The following is a 24,232-nucleotide window of genomic DNA, read 5'->3' as shown; positions in this document are numbered from 1 at the left end:
TTGGTCTCTGTATCCTCTATTCTGTACCATTGGTCCACCTGCCCGTTTTGGTACCAGTACCATGCTGTTTTTGTTACTATTGCTCTGTAGTACAGTTTGAAATTTGGTATCACTATACCTCCAGATTCACACTTCCTGCTTAGAATTGCTTTTGCTATTCTGGGTCTTTTGGTTTTCCATATGAATTTCATGATAGCTTTATCTATTTCTACAAGAAATGCCATTGGGATTTTGATTGGCATTGCGTTGAACCTGTAGAGAACTTTGGGTAATATCGCCATTTTGATGATGTTGGTTCTGCCTATCCATGAACAGGGTACATTTTTCCATCTTCTAAGATCTTCTTCTATCTCTCTCTTTAGGGTTCTGTAGTTTTCATTGTATAAATCTTTCACCTCTTTTGTTAGGTTGATTCCCAAGTATTTTATTTTTTTTTGAGGATATTGTAAATGGGGTGGTTTTCCTCATTTCCATTTCAGAAGTTTTGTTGCTGATATATAGGAATGCCTTTGATTTATGTGTGTTGATTTTATATCCTGCCACTTTGCTGAATTCATTTATTAGTTCTAGTAGTTTCTTTGTAGACCCTTTTGGGTCTTCTAGGTATAGGATCATGTCGCCCACAAATAGTGATATTTTAAGTTCTTCTTTTCCTATTTTTATGCCTTTAATTTCTTTTGTCTGTCTAATTGCTCTGGCTAGTATTTCAAGGACTAAATTAAATAGAAGTGGTGAGAGAGGGCATCCCTGTCTTGTTCCAGATTTTAGTGGGAATGCCTTCCATTTTTCTCCATTTAGAATGATGCTAGCCTGAGGCTTAGCATATATAGCTTTTACAATATTGAGGTAAGTTCCTGTTATCCCTAGTTTTTCTAGTGTTTTGAACATAAAGGGATGCTGTACTTTGTCGAATGCTTTTTCTGCATCTATCGAGATGATCATATGCATACCTGTACTTTGGATAATAATGTCCATCACATTCCACCATCATTTCTAAACCCATGCCCCCTCTCTTCCCCTCCCACCTCTCTGCCCTATCCAGAGTTCATCTATTCCTCCCATGTTCTCTATCCCTATCCCACTATGAATTAGCCTCCTTATATCAGAGAAAACATTCTTCATTTGGTTTTTTGAGGTTGGCTAACTTCACTTAGCATTATGTTTGCCAATGCAATACATTTACCTGCAAATGCCATGATTTTATTCTCTTTTATTGCTGAGTAATATTCCATTGTGTACATATGCCACATATTTTATCCATTAATCTATTGAAGGGCATCTAGGTTGGTTCCACAATTTACCTACTGTGAATTGTGCTTTTATAAACATTGATGTGGCTGTGTCCCTGTAGTGTGCTGTTATTAAGTCTTTTGGGTATAGACCGAGGAGAGGGATAGCTGGGGTCAAATGGTGGTTCCATTCCCAATTTTCTGAGAAATCTCCATACTGCTTTCCATATTGGCTGCACCAATTTGCAGTCCCACCAGCAATGAATTAGAATGTACCTTTCCCTCACATCCTGGCCAACACTTATTGTTGTTTGTCTTCATAACAGCTGCTATTCTGACTGGAGTGAGATGAAATCTCAGAGTAGTTTTGATTTGCATTTCTCTAATTGCTAGTGGATGTTGAGAGCCACAGCCGAAAGGGGCCCCAGCAAACTTCCAGCTGCCAGCAAACTTCCAGCTGCCAGCTGATGATTGGCTCACAGCAGCCCCAGCAAACTTCTAGCTGCCAACTGATTGGCTCCTCTGCGGTGATGCTCATTGGGATGTTTCCCTGCCCTTTCAGACCACAGAGCTGCTCACTGAGGGACTTTTTTTGGCTCTGCCCACGCGACCCAGCCAATCAGCCTCAAGAGCAGGAGTGGGGGAGGTGGAGAGGCTTGTGGGAAGCTGGTGGTGGCAGTTGGGCTCTGAGGGTTTTTCCTGAGGAGCTGTGTGGTTTGGTGTGTGTGTTCTAAAAATAAAGTTCGTTTCTTTTGACAAGTTGCTCCTGAATTGTGCCCAGACAGACTGCAGCAAGTGATGATGAACATTTTTTCATAAATTTTTTTATTGATTGTGTACCATCTTCTGAGAATTGTCTGTTCAGGTCCTTGCCCCATTTATTGATTGGGTTATTTGTTTTCAGAATAATGATCCACCTACTAAGGTATAATTTGCTATTTCTCTAACCATTAAGTTGTATACATCTTACCATGCCAAGAAATAGATATCCATAGTTTTAATGTTATTCTGATATATGAGATATACCATAATTTATTGAAATAAAACTTTGATTGGATATTTAGTAGGGTGGAATTTTCCTTATTGTAAACATTGCTGTGAAATTTTTTTCACAGCTATTACCTGTCCAGATCTTGGATCTGGATACTGGGTTTCTAGTAGAAGAATTTCCAAGTCAAATGGAAAGTAGACTTTACTTTTTATACAGAGTCAAAATGCTTTTCAGTAAACTCCTATCAGTTCACATTATCAGTAGTGGTGCTTGAGACTGCTTATTTCCTGAACCCTCACAAAAAATGAATATTCTTTCTATATATGCCAGTTTACTATGTAGACTTCAATGTGATATTCCAATTTGCATTTCTAATCAGAACAAAGTTTTATTTGTTTGTTTATTTATTTATTTATTTATTTATTTATTTATCTTTGCCGTTCTTCTTTGAGGTTTGCCTGTTCAGTTTCCTTATCTATTTTTCCATTAGAGGATTTGTCTTTTTCCCATTAAACTACATGAAGAATATGAACCCTTTGAAGTTAAATATTCACCTATTTACAATATTTTCTCAGTTTATTTACTATATATTTTACTTATAATGTTTTCTGATATTTTAAATATTTTTGGACTTGTTAACAAGTCTCTCCTGCTATGACATCTGCCCCTAGGATCATATTTTTTTAAAGGCAAGATGATGTAGATAGTTATAGTGTCATCTTTTTAAAATAGTAGATCTATTTTTTATGTAGGCTGGAGCATCATTATGCTTCTCTAGAACAATGGTTTCTTTGTCTTATAGATATTGTGCATCTGATAACTCATTTTCTCACCTCCAACTATAACTATACTTAGAAATTCATAACCTAACTAACTAAGGATAACATAGTGTGTATAATAATACATTTCTTCATTATTTTCCTATATTTATTTCCACTCATCTAAAGTTTCTTCAGCCATTTATATTATTTTTACAGTGGGCATGTGCATGTGCATGTGTATGTGCTTTTGTGTATGTGCTTCAAAATGTTCCAAATAATACCTCTAGAGTTTAGAATGCATTCATTTAACTACTCTTAATGAAGTCAAATTTCATTATTTGATTAAATATAATGCATAAGAGAGGAAATCACCTTCAGTTTTTTTTTTGGGGGGGGCGGTTGGATGTTTTTTTTTTTTTTTGCTTAAGGCCTGGATATTTGTCTACAGTGTATAAACTTGTTTAAATAATTCTAAAACAAGCTCCAAAATGAAAAAGCTATAACAACATTTGAGTAAATAGTAAAGAATTTCTAGGAAAAAAAATTAGCCCTCAAATTCTAGATACAGCATTAAAAGCATTTGTTTAAAATCAATATTATGCTTTTCAAATTTGTAGCAATAAATATGCCTTACAATTCATATATGCAATGTTTTCAACATAGGTAGGCATGTTCTATATACATGAAAAGTCCACTGTAGTTAAATAGAGATTAGTTGCCTTAATTAATAAAAAGGCCATAGATGATTGTATTGCTCTAATAAAAACTTAAACAACCATAGAAATGAGCTTTAGCTTTTAACCATTTTAAATTCAACACTGCAATGAAGATATATGACAATAATATATACAGTATGTAAACTTCTAATTTTCTGTGTATTTATAAACAGATCCTATTATTTACTAGTTCACATCTTAATCCTGAACAATTTATTTTCTATATAGGTTTGCATAATAGCTATTGAAAAGACTTTCAGAAGATGAATTCTCTTTTAAGTTCACATAAAACCAGAGATCTGAAGTTCAGTTGAGAACAACACTATAAAACTCAGGGAAGTGTAAATGCTTCCTACACATTTCAGGATACATCTGTTTTTGTTTGTTTGTTGGTGATGCTGGGGATTGAACCTAGGTCCTGCCACATGCTAGGAAAGCTCTCCACCACCAAGCCTCAGTCCCAGCAGCCCAAACCCTTTAAAAGTAGGAATTATAAGTTGGAGGCCAGCCTTGGTTACTTATTAAGACCCTATCTCAAAATGACCCTATCTCAAAATAAAAAATAAAAAGGGCTGGGGATGTAACTCAGTGGTAGAGCACCCCTGGGTTCAATCCCCAGTACCATGACCAAAACAGTAATAAGGGAAGCAGTAATCGAAAGGATCCTTCAGGCTGACATTACTTTGATAGTTGCCACCACCAGTATGGCCAAACTAGCAGGTTCCTTAGAGGGGCGATGGGAGATTGGAAGAAATAAGATTAACATACACAGATCTTGAAGATAAAGCTGGAGTCTGGTGGAGAAGCAAGTCTAAAGAATTACACCAGCAATCTTTATTATATATGTCTCATAATCAGATTAAAGACTATGCAAGCATTATTCTTTGTATTCAGGAAAGTTACAGAGTTAGCAACAGTATGCAGCTATTTTCTCAGTTACATTCTACAGTTGCAGTATGCAATGTTAGGAGCATTGTGCAGCTCTCAAGAAAGTTCATTGTTTAAAGTTACTAATTTGCAGGCAGATTCAGGAGTAGCCAACTGATGAAACATTGTGGATATCTTAACAAGAAAGTTCCTTCATTTCCAGGAGCTGTGTCCCTGAGAATAAGGTCAAAGCTGATAAAACTCTAACATGGAGGACATCCCCACAGCAACAGGGCATCCTACGCCTTTGCACAGAAACTTTCTCAGTCACCAAGTATGCCACAGCCATGAAGTCATCAGGGACCTCAGTCTCAGACACTGGTCTCCCAGTCACTGTCACCACTTTCCACAGATAGTCTTGCAATATTGTTCATTGAAACACTTCTTAAATAACTCAATAGCCATTGAAGTGATTTAAATATTCATTTCCTATTCTATGTCTGCAAATTTGAGCCTAAATTTAGGAATAATGTATAAAAGGCACACATGGAATTTTTTACATAGAATATGTAATATTTTTCCAGGCAAGGAAAAAAATGATAAAAATAAATAAAAGGAAAAACTAAACTAAACTAAATCATCTATAGATTCAACCACATAAAATTTAAAAGTCCCAGACAACAAAATAAAAGCAGGACCAGAATAAAAATGAGAAACTGAAAAAAATTCAGGTGTATGGTAGATTAAGTATTATTAATACTTTAATATAAAAGGAGCTCTAACAAGTCAATGTGAAAACATGAGTATCCTAATATATAAACTGGCAAAAGACCAGATCCAACGATTAATGGAAAAAGTAATATAAACATGGACAGAGCAAGCATTAGTAATTAATGAAAATTAAAACAAGATTCCACTTTTTAGTTATAAAGACTAATATTGTTGAAAAAATATTGAAATCAATAATCACATTCATTCCTGGTAAATTTGCTATATGTACAAAGAACCACAAAATGATATTCCTTGATATAGTAATAATATCCCTAAGAATCTACTCTCATCAGTTTTGCCTAAATAGTTCTAGAAAAAAAGTTTTTATAACATTATAAAAAATGCAGAACAATCTACAGGTTGAACAGATAAATGAATTAAGGTGTGGGCATGAATTATATTTTAAAATAGTTTAAAATTTTGATTTCAAAGAATATCATGACATAAGAGAAAGTTCATGAAAACTCTCAAGAAGAAAGCAAAATATGAAATACTACCTTCATGTGGTATTAAGCCATAAAAAGTTATAAATTCAATATAAAATTATATGTGCATACTTACAAAATATTTATATGTAATAGATATGTGTATGTATGTATATATATGCATATATAAAGAGAAGGTACATTGCACATCTATAGAGTAACACATATTTTTGAACTGTAACTTTTGATATCCTGAAAATAACAAAATACAGTGGAAAACAACTTTATCATGAGCTGGTAAGAAAACAGAAGTATCTGAACAAACAAAGCTAAGAAATTTCATAGTGAATTGCATGGATAATCGGTATGTAAAGGATCAGAGTCTAAGTGAAAGAACAAGAAGCATCAATGACAAGGAAACTCAGCTCACGATCAAACCTTTGCTACAACTACTTGAGTTATTTCCAGCCAGAGGGTCTCTAATTGTAAATTCTATGCAGTTTCCCACAATACTTCTTTCATCTTTCCTATGGCTTCTGTATGCAAAACAACTTCCCTACATATCTTCTTATTTCTATTCTTCCAAATAATCCCTACTTATTCTTCAGATCACAAATGTTACTTCCTTCTGGAAGATCGAAACCTAACCAGGTCAAGTCCCCCATTTTAAACAATAGCTTCACTTTCATTCTTCCCTATAGCATTTATCACAAAAATAATTAAGTAGATGACTAATTGCATAATGCCTTCTTCCCTCTCTCCCAGAATCCAAGTTCTATGAGGGTAAGAATCATCTTGCTTGCCTCTGTGTTCCCAAGGCCCAGCAAATAATAATAGGCAGAACATTTCTGAGTCCAGTACTCTTATGAGCACATAGAAAGGTGTATTAACTTACATAAACTTCATAATTTGTGAGGGGGTTAACAAGATCATTCTCATTTTAATGAGAAAGAAACTGAGCACAGAAGCCCAAGGTCACCCAACTAGTAAGTAAAGGGATCAAGATTCAAATCTAGGCAGTCTAGCAGCCTTGTTATTATGCCTCCTTGTTGTAGGTATGAATGAGAAAACATACTAGCAATAAAATGTGTATTTGCTATAAATTAAGCACCAGCAGAGACATGCCCTGTAACAGCTGTAGCTCATCATTTCATGGTCACCTGACCATAATAGATGCAGAGGACTCCAGTCTTATAATGGAAATACCAGGAACAAAGCTCCATAGACACTCTCATTAGAAATTCAATTATAATGATTTCTTTAGACTGATAGACTATTTGAGACTTTAGATTTCAATGACAGAAATCAGAAATTAAAAGATTTGGAATAAAGGCATAAATGATTTTGTAACACATATTTGCATCCACTCTAATTAATATAACTGACCAACCACAAAGCCCCCCTCACACACACTTTTTTTTTACTTGCTCTTATTTCCTGTTAAAATCAGCTTTAAAGGAGGGTCCATAATTGCAAACAAGTTGTGCAGAATAAACAAGCCATTATTGTAATGAGGATGATTCTTGCTGAGGCTTATTTTTAAAAGGCAAATTATAGTTCCCAGTCTAAATTGTATGATTTTTTTTTCATCACTTGCTTTCAAATTTAGACCTTATTTGCATTTTGCCTGACCTACTAGTTAGAGCACAAGTTCACAAAGCCCCTTCTGAAGCTGTAATGAGCTTAGGTAATAACCATCATATAATTGTGTTCAACTGCATACAAGTGTTTACTTTATACTGCTGTGCGTCTGCCTCTGATATTTTTGAGATGCAATTATGCATGGCAAAATTTGCAAGTTGCCAGCCTTGCTTGGACTATTTTTGCTATGTTTCACATTTAAACTGCTTAAGTGCATAAGTAGAGGTATAAAACAGCCAGGTTTTCCAGACTAGAAAATTACTGTTACTTAAACAGCAGAATTTCTGCTCTGTAGCTTCCTATTTCCATGCCTTGCTTCAGCTACATATCTTTTTAACCATCTGTTTCTTTCTGGCGACCAGTGACAGGAAGGCAAGCAACTGTATCTGTACTACTATGTGGTTTGACATCTGGTATCTAAATCCAACCATGGTATTTATTTGTGAATTGTTTAATATGAGATCATATTAGTCACACTTGTAGATCCTTTTTTTATTAACATCTTCAATCTTGCTTATGCTAGAATTGCATGTCATTTCATATAGAGAAAGAGTATGCATGTTTCCTGCACCTTGCATAGAATTTGTATGAGTATAAATTTTTTAAGTAACAAAAATAGAATACAATTAAAATTGAAAATTTCAGATATGATAGAGGAAGATTCAATACACATCACAATATGCACAAGCATTTAAGGAGTTCCAAGATTGCTTTTATTGAACAAATTCAAACTGTGTCGAAATCACTACATGTATCTACTTTACTGGACAGATACTAATGACCCACAATCATCTGGAAAATCTGGCTGTTCTTCCTAGAAGAAAAGGATTCTGCATAGTCTTTTCTTTTCCTATGGCTAAAAGAATGCATTATGAAAGTGACTTAATAGGATTAGAGTACAGTAGGATGTCCAAGTCATTTTATTAAGACCAAAATACTAAGTAAACGAAACAATGGCTTTGACCTTATAAGCAACACTCATGCCAGTTTACACATAATAGAAACTTCCTATCAAGCTGTTAATTCTTCTTAGTTATTATTGATTCTCATGCTTAAGAGAAACTAGTCCCTCTTTATTTCCTGCTTTTTCTGCTCTTAAATAACTATGTCATAATGTTGTGATCATTAGCTCAGAAATAAGGCATGATATCTGTTTAACAAACTACTTGAGAAATATTACTTTGCAGATTCTACATGAAAAAAAATTAAAAGACAAGTACAAAGTTAACTAAAGACATATTACCACCCTCTTTAGCTAAAACTAATTTCCCTTGAAATTTGCTAAAGGGAATATACTTACACTAAATAACCTTTCCCAATTACTCAGCCACACCCTTTATCATCTTAGGGAAATTAATAGTCATCCTTTCTGAGTCATCTCAAGTGTTCCCCTATCTGTGAAGCCTTCCTTGACCCTCCCTTGATGCAACACTCCTTTATACTCAGAGACACTACTGTTCTAATGCATAAGTTTCTATTGAGGCCCTTTTAAATATGTGTTTAGGTCATTTGCTTATATAACATTGCCTATCACACCTAATGTCCTAAGACTGTGTAACAAACTCAATAATACAGTGGCAATAAGAACAGTAAGCATTTATTTTACTCAAAGGTCTCTGGGTCAGGTAGGTACTATTATAAGTATTCTATGTGTTATTCAGGCTAGTAGCTGATGACATGAACCTCTTTTTAAAGCACTGGCATGACAAAGCCATAAAAGAGAAAGCAGAATTATATGAGTCCTCTTAATAAGCCTAAGCCAAAATTGGTACACTTGTTCTGCTCATATATGATCTGTCAAAGCAAGTCCCAAAGCCAAAGCATAAGAAAGTTCACTTCATCCTTTATAAGGCTATAATAAAAAGATAGATTCAGAGAGGAATGAAAATACTGAGGCATATAGTTTGATCTACCATAATGTCTGGAACAGCAATGTCACATACTTAATATTTGTTGGAAGAATGAATGAATAAAACCAAAAACATTAAGAATAAACCCAAAATAAGTAAAAATAAAATATGCCTTTAAAATATGCCCGTATTTAAATTCCTTTTTATTAAACCTTGAATATCCATTTAGCCTTTAGTCTTAAGTGTTTATATTTATTCCCTATTACTGCTATAATAAATTACCACTAATTTAGTAGCTGTTATGTTTTGGATATGAGGTGCTCCCCCAAATCTCCTTTGTTAATGCAGGAATATTCAGAGATGAAATGACTGAATTTTGAGAGCTATTAACCTAATCAGTTCATCCTAATTCGAATGGGATAACTGGGTGGTAATTGTAGGAAGGTGGGACATAGGTGGAAGAGGTGAGTCACTGAGGACATACTCTGGAAAGATTCATCTTCTCCATGGCCTCTCCCTCCCGCCCCACTCTCTCTGCTTCTCAGCTGCCATGATCTAAGTAACTGTCCTCTATGCTGACCTTCCACCATGATGTTCTGCCTTATCTCAGGTTCAAAGCAATGGAGCCAACTAACCATGGACTCAATTCTGAAACTGTGAGCCCAAAATAAACTTCCTCCTCTAAGTTATACTTTTTAGATATGTTGGTCATGGCAACATAAAGGTGACTAACACAGAAATTTCAAAAACACAAATTTATTATCTTCCAGTTGTGGATGTCAGAAGTCTGAATATGTCTAACTAGGCTAGAGTCAAAGTGTTGGCAGGACCAAATTCCTTTTGAAGACTCTGGAAGAATGTCCATTTTCTTGACTTTTTCAACTTTTAAAGGTTGTACACACTCTTTTGTTTCATGGCCCCCTTCTATCTAATGGTCAGTCAAGTCTCTCTATGTCACATCACTCTGATATTCTCTTCCTTCCTTTTCCACATTTTTAAAAGATTCTTGTGATTATACTGGGCCTATAAGATAATTCAGGATAATCTCTCTATTCTAAATTGAGCTAATTAACAACACTCATTCCATCTATGACTTTAATTTCCCTTTGCCATAACCTAACGTTTCCTCAGGTCCATGGAGCAGAACATGGATAATGTAAGGAGGGGACACTTTCTGTTTGACACATGGCTATGTGTATTATAATAGGAAAAACATAGATTTAGGGAATATTTCTAGTTTGAGTCCTAAAACTAACCAGAAATAACAAATTGAATAAATTCCCTATAATTTCAATTACTTCTTGTGAAATGAGAAGGTTGTCCTAGTTGATCTCTAGGGCACTTTTAAACTCAAATCCTCTCAATTTGGTGAATATGGTGTATCTCATTAAACTTTAGAGTTAGAAGAGATTAAAGCCTTAATTTATCATCATAGAAACAAAAATTCAGGTCAAAGTCTTGCAATGTTATGGGAACACAAAGGCTTATCATTAATTCTCTGTGTGGTTGTAGGGCCTTTGTGAAAGAGTTGAGATCTGAGCTCATAGACCCCTGGAGTAAGGACACAGACACTCTGGGCTTGGGAGACACATGTAGTGTGGGCCCAGGGAGTGAAGGGAAAGCCCTTGTAGGATGGGCTGTATAAAGAATGGAGAGAAACCCCAAAGGTTGGAAATACAGAATAAGGTCAGACTCTAGTGCATTCAGTGGAAAAAGAAGATGAAATGGTTGATTTTTTCATTAATCAAAAGAAAGTCATGATAAGTTTTGTGTGTCTTATGAAGATAATGCAGGAATAATGAAAGATGCAGGGATAATGAAAGAGATTATTTTTAGCTGTTTTATTCTCTTTAACAAATATTCTAGCTAGCAGTGTTTTGTTAAACTAGCTTATTAGATGCCCCACATCAAATTTTCCTAAGGATCTGCAAAGTAAAATATATATATCTTAATTATATATATAATTAATTATTAATATATATTATATATAATTAATTATATATATATATATATATATGCCTCTCTTGATCTAAGCTCAACAGTGGTCTTCATATGTAAAAACTAGCTATTTATTTAGAATAAACATATTTTAAGTGAATCTTTTTAAAATATAATTATTTAAACTGAGTAAGGCCACCCATGTAGATGGAGTTTAGAGAATTAGTTCAGCTTTCAACTCAAAAGTATATTCACTCCCATTCTAAGTAAGCTCTTGCTTTACTTATCTACTCTTCCTTATTAAAAAGTCTTTTAGTGAAATTCTATAGGCTATGTTAAATCTGTTTTTCAATAATTAGAGTCCAAAACTCTGGGGCCAACTGGTGCTACTTCATTTCTTGTCTTGAGTGGTTGGAATGTGTCATTGTCATTGAATTTCTCACTTTTGTCTACCGAAGAATTATTTATCTTAGATATCTAAGACAGGATTCTTCCTGTCCCTTTGTGTCTGCTCTCTTGAAGTTATGGGATACTTTTCCACTGGATAGCCAAGTACAATTCACTGTGGAGTCCATCAGAGTATTTTCTTGAGACAAACCACCTAGATTCAAGCCTATCTCCACCATTGTGCACTACCAAGCAACTTAACCACCACATGTCCTAATTTTTTTCACTATAAAATGGGGCCAAAAATAGTGTACACTTCAAAATGTTGCTAAAAGCATCAGAGGAGTTAATACCTGTTAAGCACTTAGAAACCAGGCACCATGGAGTCTCTATCAAATAATTCAGATTACCAGGTATGTGAAAAGAAAATCTACTGACTTGCCCAAGTCCCTATTGTAGGTTTTTGTGTTACTTGGACCAGAACCTAATGATTTGATACAAGTGACCACATAAGACTTTCTTTTCATCATTCCTCTCTCTACTCCCTCTGCCCAACTTTGCACCTCCAGGCACATGCCCTAAGCACCCAGAGTCACCCTGTTAACTCTCCCAATTATCCTTAAAGTCACACCGTTAACCTTCAACATCACATAACCCAGAAAGGTTTTCCTAACTCTTATTTGACACCTTATGCTATAATTGTCTCTTTACCTATATGTTTCTCTTATTAGAGCCTTCTTCAAGTAAGCTATAGGTATTTATTCATTTATTTTCCATGTCTGCCACAGCAACTGGCATTAACACAATTATCAGAGTTCCTAAACTTAGCAGAAATTGTTCATGTTTTATACCTCAGGACTATAATACTCAGCATTTAAACTGCCTCAGTCATGGGAAGAGCTAAAATATTACTTTTCTCTGTGCAGCATTTTTTAATTTCTTATTTGTCTTGAATAATATGAAACGCTGCAATTCCCCTGTAATGCCTCTGAACTGAGTTATTAAATAAATGACTCCAGCCCTGGGCAGCAGTGGGCCATGACGTGCAGCTATTTGCACTCACAATGCAAATTCAGCTGGATGGATGAGCCTGGCACTGTACATCCTCATTGGTACGTTCGTTAGCCTCACTTTACAGCTGTCAGAAATGATATCTGTTACTCAGCCCAGACCCAGACCCTGAGAAAGGATTCTAAAACAACTGATGATAAAACATGGAAAATTATTTGAGAAAGAGCAAACCTATTTGAAAAGCTGACAAGCCCAATGCGGGGTGGGGAGACCATCACAATCTTAAAGGATTAAAATGTAATAATAAAAATAATAATTATAGATTAGAGTCAAAGGATATGATGCATTCAACCTTACCTAAAAGTGTTCTATGACAATATATTACACTAGTCCCTAAACCAATACCTTTATTTCTAAGCCTGTACCCTATTCCTGAGAGTTACTTAAGTATATAAACCTCACTGCACTCATTATGCTCCTCAGGTGTTTTGTGTTTCAATGCTAAGGGGAATAAGAGTGGCATAGTTGCTCACATATACATTCCATATAATTTAGGGGCTTGGAATAAAGAAGAGGTGAAGGCCTCATAGAACAGAAGCTGTCACTGGTGCTTAGCAGCCCTGTAACACCTCTCCATCCTTGGACCTCCTAAACAATTTTTATCTCCATGTTACAAAATCCATCTCTTAGCTGTGTTATCTTTCTCATCACTTGTGTCTCCTCCACTCTACAATTTTGGTACAGTTGAGAACATGCTTCTTTATTTCTCCAGCACAGGGCTTGAAGTATTATTGTACATTGATTGGCTTTGAATAGTAGTTGTTAAAACCTTGAATAAATTATTGTTCAAAGCAGAAAAAAATGATAATGATGCCAGATTGGCAACCCATGTGTCCACAGTTCTTCATCCCTCAGGATACCCCAAAGACTTTATTTATAGTGTTAAATATGAAAGAAGGGTTCCCCTATCATCTGGTGAATTGAATGTCAACTTTGATAGTCCTGTTCACAGAAAGAATCTTGCCAACAATTTAGAAATCCTTAGTGATTCCCAAGTACTTCTGTACTCTGAGATGTTTAGATTCATATTTGGATTCACCTTCAACACATAATATCATTTCCATTGTAGCCAAACTCAACAGGTATTTTGATAATATATTCATAGTCTCTTTAAAGAAATCTCAATATGTCAGGGAGGCAGGGAGTATCTTTAAGAATGAGTAGGCTTATAGCATTTTGGTGCAATGTTTCCTGAACAGCAACTGACCTGAAATATCTCCACATGGATTATATGCGACCTTTAACAAGACTTTTCTCAAGAAAATGGCACCCCCAAAACACATACATGTGTGAGGACACACACACTACTCACACACAAAACACTGTTTTTAATAGCCAAGGGCACTTTGGCACAATGTGGGGCGGTGGTTGTCAACATAAACAGATGGTCAAAGAAGTGGGCAAACACATCCTGTGAACTAGTTCCATAAATGAAGTTTTTTTTTTTATTTCATTCTAAATGCCATACTTACTTAACCAGCTTTCAGACAAGATGATACATGTAGCCAGTTGGAAAGAGTTCCCTGCCAGGCTTCTGTGTTTTTATGACAAAATTAAAAGTCCACAGATGGAATAACTCAAAGCTAATTCTTACAGAGTTTGTTTAGTTAGAATGGGGAGGAAAAAAAAAAAGAATACCATATTGCTTCAAATTAAAGCCACATCTACAAAATGAGAGGTTTTTAATTGGTGAGGAAAAACGTAGGAACAGTGTGTGTGTGTGTGTGTGTGTGTGTGTGTGTGTGTGTGTGTGTGTGTATCATGTCTGGGCCTTAAATGAGTGGAATTATTTATCCATTAAAATAGCAACTTCCCCCAAATAGTTTGAGGATCATCTAGGAAATTCCCCATTCCAAACTCAACTCTTAAACATCTCAGCAGCCTTTCAATTAGTGCTTTGCAACATATCACAGTTTGCCACTTTGACTGCCTTCTAAAGATACACAATCAAGAAAGACTCTTGTGTGTGTTATGGGAAGAAAGCTGCTGTGTAAGAGGAAATGGAGAGTAGACCAGCTGCCTAGGTATTGTATGGTCTGTGAAAGATTTGTGACTTCGTTAGAATATTTAACTGTTTTCTGTTATCATTTAGAAAATGATATAGAACTGATGTTTTGTCAAACACAGTGACCCATGTATAAAGCATGAAATGAGCATAATACTACCTACCAGAGAAAAATAAAAAACTTCTACAGCAACCCAATTGAATGAAATGTGTTACCCAATCTTCCAATTTAAAAAAAAATCAGGAATGTAAAACTGAGTTACAAAAACTAAACTTTATGAAGAAATTTCATCTACAGTTCTTTCAATGCAGTAAACACCCATTCAGAAATCCCAAAGTTATAAAAATGAAAAGTAAGCCAGGTACAGTGACACACACCTGCAACTCCAGCAGCTCAGGAGGCGGAGGCAGGAGAATCAAGAGTTCAAAGCCAGACTCAGCAACTTAATGAAGCCCTAAGCAACTTAGTGAGACCCTGTATCTAAATAAAATATAAGAAGGGCTGGGGATGTGGCTCTGTGGGTAAGTGCCTCTGGGTTAAAAGAGAGAGAGAAAGAGGTGGGGGAGGGAGGGGTAATTAATGCTACAAAATTTTGGGAAAAAGTTTTTTGTGTTTTTGTTTTTTAGTTGTTGTTTCGTTTGTGCCAATTAACTAATATGACTTGACATAATTAACTTGCTAGTTTCAGGTAAATCTAAGTGTCTATGTTATATAGAGGAAGCAAATTTATATATGTTTCTATTTCTCTTCTAAAAATATATGTACTTATTTCCACAAAAGAAATATTTCACTGCAAAAATTAAGGGGGGGGAGAATATTTCTTAACATAACACTATGTACAACATTTGCTAAGAAACAGCTGGTCTTTTTGCAGAATTTCACTTGCTCTCCCAGTCTCACAGAACTTGAGCAAGCTCTAAGAAACACATAAATCAAGACCCTAAAGAAATTCATAGATCTCTTTTCTATCTAGCATCCAGCAATTCAAGCCAGAGAGCGGTCCTAAAATGTTTTGTACTCACAGAGAGCTGAATGAAAAGAACAAACTAAATTGGAAAGTATTACTCATGGAACTGTTCACTTGTGATTTCAGTTTGCTAGAAGAGAAATTTCCCTGCTTGCTATTTATTTCCCATTTTCTGTATCTTTCATTTTGGGAATTCGTTTTAGTGACTTCTTTTGTTTCTTGTAGACTATTTCTTTCAAGAATTCCAGGCAGCCTCATTGTGACTTTGGGCATATTTTTTAAAGTTCCTTATCATTGGAAAAGGGTTGTTGGAAGAAATTATATTTTCTTTCATCAATTATAGGTTTATATCAATCAACAATTAACTTGAAAAAATACTTTTTGCAAACATCAAAGCCACCATGACAACAAATGACATTCCACTGAGCAGTAACAAATCTGCCAAATAATGGAGCTATGTGTGAACACATTTGAAACATACTCAGAAGTTTTTGTGCTGTGGCCTTTCAAAGAACAAAATGTTTAAATATACATTGTATATTTTAATAAAAAGATGAAAACACACAAAAGGATGGCAGCCATAGTAGAATGATTCAAAATAAAAAACAGGCAACAATATTAAAATTATGTACTTCTTCAGAATATTAGAACAAATGATAAGACAGCAGAAATTTCCTATTTCTGCAACAGTCAGAATTTAATTTTTTATAGAGAAAAATGTTTTTCCAAAATGTTAATTGTCAATAGATGGAGGTTAAGGAAATATTTTCCTTGATTAGTTATGTTTAAGAAATACTGAGTTAAAGAGGTTTGTGAATTTTAGGACTTCTTAAATATGCTAATGTGCAAAACAAATCTCTCAGAATGAGTTTCTATTTTGTGAGACATCAGTGTCCCATAGAAGTCATTGAAAAATGGTAGCTATTACTACTGTGTCTTTTTAGAATCCTCTACTTGGATAGTAAGCACTTAAAAATACTGAAGTTTAGATAGTTCCTCTCAAAGAATCTGTTTCTTGTCTTTTAGATCCCTGAAGTTGTATGCAATGCTAAAACAAACTTTTTTCCCTAGGGTGACATGATGTATAAAGAGAAGGTAGGGGAGAGAGTAAAAGTTATATTATATACCTAGCAATCACCTTAAAGAGTTGATATTTTACAGCAATTAGTGTTCTTCAGAAAGAGACCACTCATGTGTTGCTTGAGATATTGCTAGGATCTTTGCAGTTGTTTTCATGAACTTCAAATTCTGGGGAAAATGTTACAGCCAAAATTGGACCCCAGAAAAGTACTTTTCAATACTATGTCTAGATAATTCCAGTAAAGACATCCTAGAATAAAGGCACCATGAAGTCAGGGACTTTTTACATCACTGTTACCTCAGTTAAAAATAGGCCTTGTTGCACAGTAGTAGCTCAATAAATGTTTGCTGAATCATTGATTAGACAAGTGAATTCAAAATATTTAATAAAATATTAGAGTATAGAATGGCAGTTTATAATCAACTCAAAATTTTCTTTATGTAAATTGGATAATAGAGAAATTATTTAGCTTCTGCCTACATAGAGTTATTATTGGCCACCATTACTTAGAAGCATTTTATTATTCTTCCATGTGTAAATGTATCCATTAGAATGATAAGTGAAATGCTCATTAGTCAACCTAAATAATAAAAGCGGTAGAGGTTAGGTCACTCAAAGCCTGACCTTTCCACACATTTTGCTTAAAAAAAAAAAGAAAAGAAAAAACACTTTCCTCCCTAATCTTCACTCTTTGTTCCTATGGTTAATTGGGGTACACAATTTCCCTTTTAACTTTCCCAAATATTGCTGAATGTTTTCAGTAAATGTCACTGTAAATTGAAAGCTACATTAACATGGTAGATGTGTTTCCTTTTCTGATCACATGTAATGAACTTAGTCCTTGCTCTGTGCTTCCCCTATTAGTATTGACTTTCCAAGTGGATAATGGGAGGTAGAAAAAAAAAACTCATTTAAGTACTCTCACCCTTTGGCCTGACCAGGAGCTTAATTGTTGCCATGAATACACAATAGAGATTTTTTAATACCTTAAAAATAAACATTTCTGCCACTACTCTGATTGCACTGTGCCCTCGTTATCCCTGTACTTAATATTGCAGAAATGATGAATTTAGCATGCTAGTGAAGCAAGGAAAAAAGCAATGGGTTTGCAACTACTAATTTCATTCACCCATAGAACAATCCCTGCCCCCAACAGTTACTATTTGAGACTCTGGTTAAGTCTGGTAAGTCATTTAATTTCTCTGACCCTTGGTTTAGTCTCTATAATTGAGATATTATCTAACTCATAGAATTTCTTAGAGGATTAATTTAGAAAACACATGAAATGACTTCACTGAAGATATATCTAAAATTTTTTCAGATACTTTGTGTGAACTATGTAGAAAAATTATGAGAATATAACTAGATGCATCTTAACAGAAGTACATGTTTTAAAAAATGAATCTTATACTAGCCACAGATTAAAGTGGCCAAACCACTTAAACATCAACATCAATCTCCCATTTTAGTGTAAAATTAGCATCATCATAAGTTTATCCTTCTTTAAAAAGTAGGCAAAACATGAAGGCATGGGGACAGCAGCAGGTTCTACAAGGTCAGAAACTAATAAACTACAAGACTGTTAACCAAGAAACTTACGTATTATGCACCCCTGGAGTGAAATTCCCTTTAATGGAAACCACCTTATGGTCTCTTGGTCTTCCTTTCTGTTTACTTTAGTCAATCACAACCACAGTGTGCATGTAATTTCTTCTTTGAACTTTCTAAGGAGTAGAGGAAAGTTTCTCAGAACTTGCTTAAGCTTCTACTTCAAACCTTGGAGGGATGAGCACAGGGTTCCCTATGCAGCTCCATGGCACTACCTGGTCTTAGCTTAGTCAATTTAGGGCTCAGGATGTGAGCAGTAATGGTTGCCTCCCTGACCACTACATTTCTGCTTTTTTATATGAGAAAGATGAAGACTGAGGACAAAAGGTGTTGCCAAAGACTGAGGACCAGAGATGTTGGCTACTCCAAGATCACAGACAAAACTGGGACTCAATGGCACACAGCAGATTATATAAGCTATAAATTTGTGAACTTATATGATATTTTGCACTTTAGAGAAAACACATGTGCTCCATATATTTTTCTATGCCATACTTTCAGTTCCTTCTATTAGAATAACACACTTCATTTTTTAAAGGATGGAATTTAAAAAAAAAAAATATTTCTTTACCGTGAGAACAATTTGGAAACACAGAGAGGAAGAAATAAACCAAATCTAAAAAAAAGCTCCCATGAACCATTAAGGGCAAAAAATGTCCATGAACACTTGCAATTCCTGGGCAACCCAGCCCATGCCCTTAGTGCATGCCCTTGCCCTTGCCATTGACTCTTACCATAACCTGAAAAAATGTAATATAAAGGCAATATGCAAGCACAGGGAAAACTGATGGGAAATTCTGTAACTCCCCCTTGGTTCTACTTCTAGTCCAGCCCCTAGCAATTGTTTCTCTATAAATTTTAACACCCTACATTCAGAGTTTGCTATTTCTACCTCTAGAGTTGGTCCACATTCTCCCTTGAAGGTGCATTCCTTGCTTTATCCTAAAAGCTTCCCTTACTCTCAAGATAGCCCACATTTTCTTTTGAATGTACTTCTGCTTTCCTAAGTAAACCTTTGTCTCTGATGAATGCTGAAATTATTTACCATGCAATAAACCAAGAATCCTGCTTATCCTGAGTCAGGTTACCTCTCTAGGAACTCGTGGGACCTCTGATGACAACCTGATGCAATGAACTGCATTCTTTCACTTACAACAGGTTTACTTGAAAAATATATACAAACTCAGAATTACCACAAAATACCTTTGTCATCTTTTATGTGAAAATAAGATGCACTTGGTGTGGCATTTTCCCTGTTTTCCTGCTTGCAAGAGGGCCTAAAAAACATTTTATTACATTTCCTTAGGAGGCATCACTTCATCATGACATCTCAGTATTCCCTCTTATTCTCCTGCCTTACTAAAAGGCCCTGAAGAGCTAGTCTAACATTAAACCAAACAAGAAATAGTAAAAGAGAACTTATGAAATTGTTCTGTGATGATAAATAGTAAAAGATAACTTATGAAATTGTTCTGTGATGATATTTTGAAAACTATTTGTGTGTATGTATGTGTGTGTGAGTGTGTGTGTGTGTTTGCATGTCTGTGTGTGTTCATGGACTACCTTTGATGGATAATGCCCTTCACTAGAACTTTTAAAAAATGGTGAATAACATAACAAATGTAAATATACTTCAAAGTACATATTCTTGGATCACTGCCTTAAAATTGCTTTACTATATCTTATTTTTAAGATTCAGAATTCAGGCATGGAAAAGAGTAGCTAAGCAATTTTCTCAATGTCAAACTCTAGAATTTCCCCCCTTCTATGCAATTACTAGAGACTACTGCTACTTGTATTTCTGTACCAAAATAACTCTAAAACCAAAAAAAAAGTCAAATAATTCAAAAATCCTATACTCTTTAAAATCATTAAATAAATATCATGAGTATCCAACTTTGTTTGAATTATCACATCATGTCACATCATGCATCTATGTGAAAACCCCTTCAGTAGCTTTCACTTGCATTTAGAGTAAAATCATAATGTCAAGACAATTAGGAGAATACAAGATCCAACCCCTTGCTGGGCATGGTAGCAAACTGCCTGTAATTCCAGCACTCCTGAGGCTCAAGCAGGAGGATCAAGGGTTCAAAGCCAGCCTCAACAAAAGTGAGGCACTAAGCAACTCAGTAAGACCCTGTCTCTAAATAAACTACAAAAAGGGCTGGGGATGTGGCTCAGTAGCTGAGTTCAATCGCTAGTACAAAAAAAAAAAAAAAAACCAACCCCTCCTCTTCTCTTTCCCATTCCCCTACTCTCCTACTCTTTTTCTTGCTCTCTAGGTTCCAGTCCCATTGGTCATTTTTCCACTTTGGAACTTCTCCTAGGTCTTCCCTGCCTTAGGGCTTTTATGCACAATTTTCTCTCTTCTAGAATTCTCTTTCTTCCAATTTTTGCACAGCAGTTTTGCCCTCTACACCTAGGATAAATGTCAAATCAGAAAGATCTTTTTTACCTTTCCTCTAAAGTAGACCTCAATCTCAAATTACCACCAAAGTTGTTCTCTCACAGCACCAAACTTTTTTTTATAGCACTTTTCATAAAGTATGTGTGTTCTTGTGTGTATATGTGTATTGTGCATCTTCCTCACTAGACTTAAGTTCCATGAGAATGGGAACCATTCTTCTGCTGCATAAAATTATTCACTTAGTACCTAGCACACAACACAAATACATAGTGAGCCATAAGTAAATATTGGATGAACAGAAGTTTCTTTGATCTATGATAATACTTCCTGACATACTTTTCCAGAATATTGGAGGCTGGTCATCATTTGAATTATTCTATAAGATTTTTATCAAATATTCAAAAGGATCATTATAAAATATCTCATATCTGACTTAGTAATACTTATATCTGTGAAGAAGTTAAATATCCTAAATTTAATGTCTGTATCATGATGTTTCTCCAAACCACACAATTAGTAAATATTATTTGCCAATTCCTTAACTCATATTTCAGATTCATACCACCTATTTTGCAAATGAAAAATATATAGGATTCAAGCACATGCCTTACCATTAAGACAGGAGATGACTAAGGGGGAAAAAAAGATGTAACAGTGTAACAGTTCAAGATGTAACAGTTCAAGTGTAAGATGTTCAGTGTAACAGTTTAGCATCTGGGTCACAGCAGCTGGCAAAGGAGGGTTAAACTTTGTTATGATTATTAGGAAATAATACTAAATGTTCAAAAATTGTGTTGTTGCATTTGTTTCTAGTTTTGCTCAAATTATTTTTCACTTTCAACTCAGATGCTGAAAACATTTCCCATGTATAAAGACAATCAAATCAGACTAGATGAGAAATATCTCCAAAAATTATCAATTCCCTTGCACAATATTAATGTTTACCTCTCTGCAAAATTTTTATCTAGTGATTTATACAGTTATTATGAAACTTGATACCAAGTATGATAAAGAAAGTAATAAACTTTTCCTCTTATTTGAGAGAAATTATCTTTCCCAGGAAGTCAAACTGCCTATAAGCGTATTGTACTTCAAAGGAACAATTTTCTACCAAGAAGACACATCCTAAACTCTCAGATTACAATATTATAATCTAATATTATTACTAAAAGTATAAAAGCATCATGGGATACAAAACAGAATTGGGCTTGGTGCTAACTCGATTATGTGATCTTCATAACAGTATTCATATTTTATAATTCCCAAAAAATATTTTTAAAAAATTCTATCTATCTTTGAGGCAACAATCTAATTTCTTTCCTGAAAAAAAAAAAGAGATTCAAATGACTATTTAATGGGTCTTGAAGACATCTATTAATAAAGGAAGAAACTCCCACTCTTGGAAATAACAAAACATAACAGAATACCAGGTAGTACTTGTAATAATAGTTTTATCTAAAATAAATGTATAATATCTTGTCCTTGGAACATTTATGGAAAATAAAAGCATTGCTTGCCCAGATGACTTTCTGAGCTTTGTAAGTTTCCCAAGTGATATCTAATTTGAGATGTTGCTTAAATAACATTAAAAGGTATACGTGCACATGATGGTTAGTTTTGTAGTCAACTTTGAATGTTTGGACAAACATTGTGCTGAATGTTTCTGTGAAGGTGCTTTTTTTGGATGAGATTAACATTTAAATAGGTGGACTGTGAGTAATGCAGATTACTCTTCATGGTATGGGTAGACCTCATCCAGTCAGTTGAAGCAAACCGCCTACAGACTCAAAAGTATACCTCTTTCCTCAAAGAACACCTCTTTCCTCAGTTTCCAGCCTGCTGGTCTTTCCTCTCAGATTTTGGAGTCACCACAATTCCACAACTGCATGAGTCAACTTCTTAAATAATCTTCTCTCTATATTGATTCTGTTCTTGGGAGAACTCTGATTAAAACATGCACACATAAACACTGAACTATGACCATCTATTTTAGATTTACTTCTATAACCAATTTTTAGACATTATCTCCATATTACTTATGTCAGTTCAACTTCACAAAGACTCAAGGTTGAAACCAAAAGACTCTGGAAAACTGTGTTCATATTTACTTATGAACTAATTGGTGAGACAAGACTTTCTTACCTGATTTCTTTTCGATTATTCTGTCAATTACTGTGCTCATAGACCTATTCTATCCAAAGACAAATGGCTACTGAACCCTGTACGGAAAGAATTGTAAATAGGTAGGTCTGTAGTGAGAACATTTTCCTTCTAGTACCTGATTTCATTATTGCAGCCAGAGCAGCTGCAATTAAGAAAAAGAACAGTCCTAGCACTCAGTGAGAGCCTTATAAATAGTTTCTATTGTCTGGCAAAACACCTTTGGCTGGATTCATGTAAACTCACATTACATTAGCTGTAACAAAAGGAGTGAGAGAAAAATAATTGTAAGAGTGTAAGAGAGAGGAATAACAGTGGAGATGATTTTTTTTTTTTTTTAACAGCGGTTACCTCTGAAAAAGCTCTGTGCACAGTCTATTGAGCATTGTGGCCAGAACTCCCAGCTTCAAGGTCTCCATGTCACAGATGGTTTATCAGGAGAAAAATGATAATGTCTGAAAACTGCATGGATTTTTATTGTTAATGGGGGCAAGGAAAAGAACAGACTGATATACTAAGAATAATGAAAACATCATTCTCCTTATTATACAGTAAAATCACAGATGAAACAAACTGTTAACTTTAGGTACAATGCTTGTTGAAATAAGGTTTATGATTTTGAGGACAAAGGAAGAAGACTTACCTCTTATCCCCATGACTCTCTGCATCTGTGATTTCCAAGGCTACTTGATTAATTTCAGGTGTCATTTTCCAGGAACAAGAAAGGACAGGATAACTGGGAAATTTCTCTTATTGCCTTGTGATGTACACACTCAACCATCTTTGGTTATTATTTTCTGCTAGAAGAAATATACCAGCCAAGAACATTATATAGTTGGGCACATAAGTTATTTGCCAAAAAGTACTTACAATGAGCATGCCTGAGATAAAAATGTCCATTTCCTTGGGGGTTTTTGGGCTCATATTTCTTTAAAAGTGACCATAGTCAAGAATTTTTGATGTGGTGTTTATGTTCAGAAACAAGCAACAAACAGTGACAGCATACCCTACAAGGGCAAGTTGTGATTTCTCAGATACTTAGAGGTTCATCTGCCAGGAATTAGTGCTTTAAGAAAAAAAAAGGGGGGTTTCCCTTTTCTTTCAAGAAGAATCTATTTATATTAATTTAATAGAAAGGGGAACATTTCACTCGTCCAAATATTCTTCACATGATCAGGAGAAAACAGAGACAATAGATATTTCCTTTTGTATATTATTTGCATTGGGATAAAAGTCAATTTCAGCTCTTTTGTCTGTTTGAGTTCCTGGATATCTTCTGCCTTTGTGTAAATTATCATACACATTGTTTGCATGGTGGCTAATGTAATTTCCCCTTATTTAGCATTCACAGAT

The 24,232-nt window shown here is 34.9% G+C and overlaps 1 long non-coding RNA gene across 1 annotated transcript in view; it reads right to left on the bottom strand.

Moving 5' to 3' along the window:
• The window catches only part of LOC110599389 (uncharacterized), a 277,569-nt gene that overhangs the window by 244,138 nt on the left and 9,199 nt on the right, over positions 1-24,232 (bottom strand). Inside the window, exon 2 of the long non-coding RNA XR_013425840.1 lies at positions 23,523-23,679. This is a non-coding gene — a long non-coding RNA (uncharacterized LOC110599389). The remainder of the gene's footprint in view (positions 1-23,522; positions 23,680-24,232) is intronic.

This window comes from Ictidomys tridecemlineatus, chromosome 9 (assembly GCF_052094955.1).
Source record: "Ictidomys tridecemlineatus isolate mIctTri1 chromosome 9, mIctTri1.hap1, whole genome shotgun sequence".
Classification (NCBI taxonomy): Eukaryota; Metazoa; Chordata; class Mammalia; order Rodentia; family Sciuridae; genus Ictidomys; species Ictidomys tridecemlineatus.
The sequence above is the reverse complement of the archived record's forward strand: the minus strand, read 5'-3'. Positions and strand labels throughout refer to the sequence as shown.